The sequence below is a fragment of the Muntiacus reevesi genome, chromosome 20, assembly GCF_963930625.1.
Source record: "Muntiacus reevesi chromosome 20, mMunRee1.1, whole genome shotgun sequence".
NCBI lineage: Eukaryota > Metazoa > Chordata > Mammalia > Artiodactyla > Cervidae > Muntiacus > Muntiacus reevesi.
This window is the reverse complement of record NC_089268.1, coordinates 22288754-22296169: the sequence shown is the minus strand read 5'-3', so window position 1 is coordinate 22296169 and position 7416 is coordinate 22288754.

The following is a 7416-nucleotide window of genomic DNA, read 5'->3' as shown; positions in this document are numbered from 1 at the left end:
GAATCCAATCTTTGACTACCCTCTCCTCCACCCAGCTTCCTTCCTTCCCCATTTTCATGCAAAAAGTCAAGGTTTCTGATGATCCAGACCTGCTTTCCCAGGCTTGCTCCACACTTTTCTGAAAGGCAGGGGTAGCTGGAGTGGGATGCTTCCCTCTCAAACAGATGTTTAAAAATGTCAGTTCCAGGGACTTCCCTGGTGGTCCAGTGGCTAAGACTCCACACTCGCGATGCTTGGGTCCCAGTTTTGATCCCTGGTCGGGGAGCTAGATCCCACCTGATGCAACTGAAGGTCCTGAGTGCTACAACAAAGGCCTGGCTCAGCCAAATTAATTAATTAATTTAAACAAGTGTTTATTCCATGCAGCTCAAGCCAAAAAAAATTTGTTAAAGACATTTATTTCAGAAAAGACTTATCTCTCCAGAATGTACAATATGAGAAAAGTCACTTCATGAGATTCTCACCAAAAAAAATTTCATGAAGCAATCACCTCAGCTCTGAAATTTCACACAGTGAAACATGCCAAATACAAAGTGCTGGAATGCTCTTTATTAAGAAACTGCTCCCCTTTCCTTTATCAAAAAAAAATCAACAAAACCAAAAAACTCCGCAACATGAATGATTACAATAGCTAGATCTGTACAGATGACATTTCAACGTAGAATGTTTTCTCATTCTCTGTTGACCACTTTCTAAATATGAAAAAAGTGTTTGTGATGTTCATTTATGTATTTTCTCAACAAACATAGAATGAACTTCCCGTCTTCAAGCAGCGCCCTAACAGAAATTAAACAATGGTGTCCTAAATAGAAATTAAACAATGACAGCAAGGATGACTACTTTCCGTGTCCCCTCAACAGCTTGGGAAGTCGCAGTCTAATGGCACTCTTGAAGCACCACCCATTGGGTGGCAACTTGGCTGGGGTTTGCTCCCTGGAGATCTCCGGACCCTTGAAGTCAAAGCAAGACAAGTAGACATGACAGAAAGTGTCCCCAAGTTCCAGATTCCACAAAGCAATTCCCAAATTTGTTAGCAATTCAATTCTGAAATATTTCTTCCTATTTTTATGTCAAATTCCTCCATCCCCAAATCCATAGGTTGAGTGGTAAAGGCAAAACAGGCAGAAAGAAAACATATGGGCTGCACACTGCATGTGTTTTGTGTATGGCTCCATCGGAAACAAACATTTGTTTAATTTAAACACGCTCACCCACACAAGTCAGAGACCAGAGCGGTTCTATAGAGTGATTTGAGGGGGGAAAATTCTACAACTTTAACCCTTAAATCTTGACTAGGAAAAAAGAAAATATTGGAATAGCAATCATGGCAAACACAAACAAGAGTCAAGAAAACTCCAGACATATTTTGATCAGACACCCAGGAGTATTTCAATCACCAGCCTGGTCAGCTGAGTCTGTGGCTCCTACTTGCATAATGAGGTTTCGACGTGAATTGCTGAGGCTTCTAGTGAGATCCACAAAACACTATGTAAGTTCCCAGACAGACTGTGGGAATAGACTTCAGATGATCTCAGGGGTGGAAGATTCCATAGCGTCTATCCTGTAGACATAGTACTCTTTCACCCCTAGTCAATGACCAATCCCTCCTCCTGCCTAAATGCAGACACTATGAAAGGCAAGAGATTGGTAAAACAAATAGACACTGCCTATTACTATGTGCCTGACACTATATTTACATTCACTCTTTGCGTAGTTCTAAGTAACTGAGTGATTGCCACAATTTTTTTTTTTAATTAAAGGGATAAAAGTTGACCCTGGCTAACTTCAAAGTTACTAAGTGGCATAGCTAAGATTTAAACCTAGATCTGCAATTTTTTTCAGTATGTCACATGTCTTTTCTGATATAAGAAAGAGCTGATCTTTGTATGGAGTTAATTCCTTCAGAACATTTCACATATTGACTTTCACCTTGACCTCATAAAATTTTATGCAGTAAACAAAAGTTACCATTTTCCCTTTTTTATCAAAAAGGATATTGTCCAGATATCAGGAGGCTTTTCCAAGATCATACCCCAAGTTACTGGAACCAGATTCTTTTGACTCTTGATCAAGGTCTTTTTAAACTACATCGATCTGTCCCTGTCCTCCTTCCTGTCCTCATTGGAGATGTAAAAGAACTGATCACTGTCTCTCTCAGTAAAAAAAATTATATACAAAGATATAGTTAGGAAGACAGATGGAAACAGTGATGTCAGAGATAGATAGATGATAGATAGAGAGATCTAGGTTTAAATAATCTTTTAGAAATATACAACCTAAGTAGAATTGCCTTCAGAACTCCTTCAGTCTTCATCCTGAGTCATGTCCATGCTGTGCCCAGATGCTCAGGGTCTCATTTTGACTCCAATCTAAAATCTCTGTCCTTGAACAAAGCTCCTTCCTTACTCTGAAGCAAACTTTGCCACATCAATGACCTCCTTTCTTGGGTCTTAGCCATTTGGAATTCTTCTGACTGCCAAGAAGGAACTAATCAGATTGGTTGACTACCAATAATGTGAAAGTGAATATTAATGGTTTGTGATTTGAACATCCCAGGTAAGTGTACATTCTAACAGGAATTTCCTAGAGGCAACCTCTCCAAATTTGGCCACCTAACATGAAGAACTGACTCATTGGAAAAGACCCTGATGTTGGGAAAGATTGAAGGCAGGAGGAAAAGGGGATGACAGAGGATGAGATGGTTGGATGGCATCACCAACTCAATGGACATGAGTTTGAGCAAGTTCCAGGCGTTGGTGATGGATAGGGAAGCCTGGAGTGCTGCAGTCCATGGGGTCGCAAAGAGTCAGACACAACTGAGCGAATGAACTGAACTAAACCTCTCCAACAGTAGGAAGTAAAGGCACTGACCCTGGTCAATGGGCCAAATTCTTGGGCGCAAGGATGACCCTCTATGATCCCAACCATACCCACAGAACTATCTCCTCTGATATGTTTATGTAAGTCCTCTGTGTTCTCCAGATGCCCAGTTTTTTAAACCTTCCATCAACTTCACTGGTTCCCCTGAGCCTTGGCAAGCTTCACTAACATGCTTTTGAATTGGATGTTTTTCTCTTTATGCATGCAGATTTTAAGCCATGATGAGCAATGAATTACTCATACCTGAAAGGTAAACAGCAAACGGGCAGGAACATGGGTTGATGGCGTCTCTGCAGGCACTTGGTAAAGTTGTACCCCAAGAACCACATGCCTCATGAGTCACCACAAAATCAGAGAGAGAATTTACTCTGACAGAGGCAGCCGAGATAAATTCAAGAGATCATAAACGTATACAAAATTTGGAAAGAAAGGCTAAGTAACTAGGTAAACCCAAACTATTGTGGCATTGAAGCACTTCTGGGATGCCATCACAAAGAAGTAACTTGAAGTACAGAAAAAAGCATGACTATGTAAGTTTGCTGATCACACTTGCATAACATATAGTAGGTGGCGCAAGTGGTAAAGAATCCGGCTGCCAATGCAGGAGACACAAGAGACCAGGGTCCCGTCCCTGGGTTGGGAGGATCCCCTGGAGTAAGAAGAGGCAACCCACTTCAGTATTCTTGCCTGGAAAATTCCATGGACAGAGGAGCCCAGCAGGCCACAGTCCCTGGGGTCACAAAGTCAGACACGACTGAGCGACTGCACACATAACTGTCAAATAATAATACAGTGCATAGTAAATTCTGATAAATCTAGATAAAGGAATATTACACAAATATTAAAACCATTTATGAAGAGCTTTGATAATATATTAGTATGAGGTAGCAGTGTTTTATATATATATATATACATACATAATTTTATAATAGCAAAGGGAACACCAGTCAATAGGATGCAACAGTCTCATGGGTTATCTTTGTGAACTTTAGCTCCATCTTATTTGACATTTGGTATTCTCTCATTTATATTATATATATGAAAATAACTGTTCACAACTCATACATATGGAAATCATGAATATTTTCTAATATAAATAGAGGAAAATGTCTCCAAATAGATCTTCAGAAATTAAAATATATATACATGGAGGGGCTTCCCTGGTAGCTCAGTGGTGAAGAATCCACCAGCCAATGCAGGAGACACGAGCTCGCTCCCTGATCTGGGAAGATGCCACATGCTGCAGAGCGACTAAGCCTGCGCGCCACAGCTATTGCACCTGTGCTCTCTACCGGGGGAGCTGCAACTACTGAGCCCATGAGCCACAACTACTGATGTCCTCTCGCCCTGGAATCGGCACTCCTCAACAAGAGAAACCATCACAGTGAGAAGCATGAGCACTGCGACAGAGAGTAGCCCTCACAGCAATGAAGATCCAGCACAGCCAAAAATTAAATTTAAAAAATTAAATTATTTTTTAAAATAGTGAGGAGTTTAAACAAACAAACAAACAAAAAAAAAAACAACTACCCAATATGGAAACAAGGCATCACCTAGCTCCTAAACCTGAAACAACAAGTCTGCCCTGTTCAGTTCTGAGTTTCAGAAAAGAGTCACTACTCCTCCTGGGGTCCCTTAGGTGTCACTTTCTTCCTTGTACTCTGCCTTTTCTCTATATTCACTTAGGTCTTGCTAGCATGTATCTTCTCAAACTTCTGTAATGAAGATCTTTGAGCGGTGAATCCTCTTAATCTTTCCTTCCTGAAGATTCCTGGGGTGAGGACTGGTCTACCCAGCTTGGGTCAGCTGCCTTCCCCTAATCCAATCAGCTGTGGCCAGGCCCATCTTTCAGCTCCATGTGCAGTAAACATGGGAGACGTAGGCAGTTTCTAGAAAAGTGTGGGTGGGGTGAGGGTTTATCTAGGCAAAATGATTAATAATGTAATAATAATAATAATAGGTGTCCAATGCATTCCTCCAACAGAAATGCAAATTGAGTCCTAAACTGCTGCATCTGAGAATATCTGTTGATAAGCCAAAGTCATTATTTCCTATTTTAGCTCTGTTTCAAATTACGTCATTGTTTTCAAAACACTCACTCTCTTCTAGAAAAGCTGAAAGAGACAGCAGCCCACACCAGTAATTTTCAGCTTTACACATTAGAATTCCCAGAAAAGTTTTATTTATTTATTTTTAATTGCCAATGTCTGGATCCTACCCCAGAATCACTGAATCAGAATTTCTGACAGTAAGGCTCAAACACTAATATTTTTCCCCAAACTTTTTATTTTGAATAATCTCATTACTACTGAAAAGTTGAAAGAATAGTACAGTGAAAACCTACATATCCTTCACCTAGATTGCACTAATTTTTAACATTTAGTGATGAGTGGGTTTTTTTTTAAACTCCCCAGCTGATGTTCGTGTGATGGGATTGAGAACACCCCTAACTGCAAAACAAAAAAGAGCACAAAATGAAGTAGATACACCAAGAAAGACAAAGATTAAAAATGGTGTCCTGGCAACACTCAAGATCCTGTATTTCATGCCTTGGTTTCTATGAGCCACCTTAGTATCATCATCATAAAATCACCTTCGGGCCTTAAAGTAGCATGACTTAGGAGTTTGTTTATTGCCATCGAAAGAGTCAGGAATAATATTCAGAGGCAATAAAATTCTATAACTTCATCCCTAAATTAGCAACAACAACAGAGGGTTTATTGACTTGAAAGATCAAGATTACAATAAGAGGAATATATTTTTTTCTTACCAACCCAAGAATTGAACCAGGGTCTCCTGCATGGTAGGTAGATTCTTTTACCTTTGGAGCCCCCAGGGAAGACCTTTTAAAAACCAGAAGCTGTGTATTCCCAAGAGAATGCGATGGGATTAAAGATAATTAGACCACAGGCTATGGTTTTGTGGAAGCAACAACCACTAAAGTAGCCAGTTGGTGAATTAAGTCAAGCCTTGCACAAGCCAGGCTCCATCTGAAAGAGGAGGTGTGGGGAGGAGAAGAGGGAGGGGAATGGTGTGTCCCCGAGGTGACAAGTGTTGTGTCATATCACTGATGTGGTTTAGAATCACCAAAACCCGATAATACAAGGTAGACTGAATCTAAGTTAGTTCTATTATTCTTTTCAGCCATATTTAGAAATATGATTGTCTATGGATACTACATTCCATTATTGGCTGGACCCAGGCAAACCACTTCTACTCCCAACCCATGTGCCTCTGCACCCATGTCCAATTTTAGAAAGATTAAGCAGCCACCAGGCTTGGAACTGTCCCCTGATCACCTCATATTTGAATGAAAGCCTTGGTTTCTGTTTACAAAATATCATTTATTTTGCAAAAAGACAATGATGCCATAACTCTATATCATGCAAATACTGTTGGAAAGGGGTTTGGGTTTTTATGATCTTAAGATAGCTCTAAAGACAGAAAATAGTTTTTGCTGTCTTTTAAGTTTTGCAGGGTTTTTTTTTGTCTTTTTTGAATTTGTTACAATATTACTTCTGTATGTTTTGGTGTTTTGGCCTCAGGCATGTGGGATCTTAGTTCCCTGACCAAGGATAACCTTCACCCCCTGTATTGGAAGGCAAAGTTTTAACCACTGGATCACCAGGGAAGTCCCAACTTTACAGTTTTTAAAGCTAAATATTTGCCCAGAAATGTACCTGAAATCATTCCTGTGAGCTACAAATAAACTGATTTTTCCAAACTGTAAAAATATGAATGAATTTTCTAGGAGAAAATTTAATAAACCCAAATAATGTGAGGCCCAGTCAAGCCTCATTCTTTAATAGGCAAGTTTACTTTAGAGGGGAAAACTCATTTTGTCAAAATTCAAAGGGAAAAAAGTTTCTAAGCAGAACTAAACTTTCAAAATTCACACTCAACAAATACAAAGAATCCTTCAGAAAAAAGAAAGACTCAAATTAAGCACCAATTTCAACAATATTTTAAGGAAGAACATGAAAAGCAATAGACATGGAGATGTTTGGATAGCTACCACCTCTCCTTGACCCGCCATGCAAAGAACAACACAAGTCAAGAGAAATGTACGCAAACTTTGTATTCCTCCTGAGAAAGTCTGATCTCAGGAAAACAGTGTTCAGGATCAGGAATTCTTAATGCCATAGGTGAGTCGTTAGAAGTGCAGAATTTTTGTGTGTGAGGGTGTAAAAAGATTCCTCTGTATTCAAGGAGACTTTAAGGCTAGTGATGACTTGATAATAAGCCAAAATTATAGACAAAACATTACAACGTGTGCTGAGGGAAAATCATGATTTTTAAAAAGTTGGTTAGCTTCTGCATCTGTACTTAATCACTGTCAAGTCATCAAAGAAAAATTTTTTGAAGATTCTAGTTTCCTGTACTCTATTTGCATGGAATCAGAGAAGCAGAGAGTAATAAACAAAAACAAAAATATTTTCCTACCAGATTAGTGCTCTTATTGAATTCTGCCAAGTGCCCCTAGGTTACCAAATTCCTTTTTAAGACTAACTCCCTGTATTCATTATTAATGAAAGC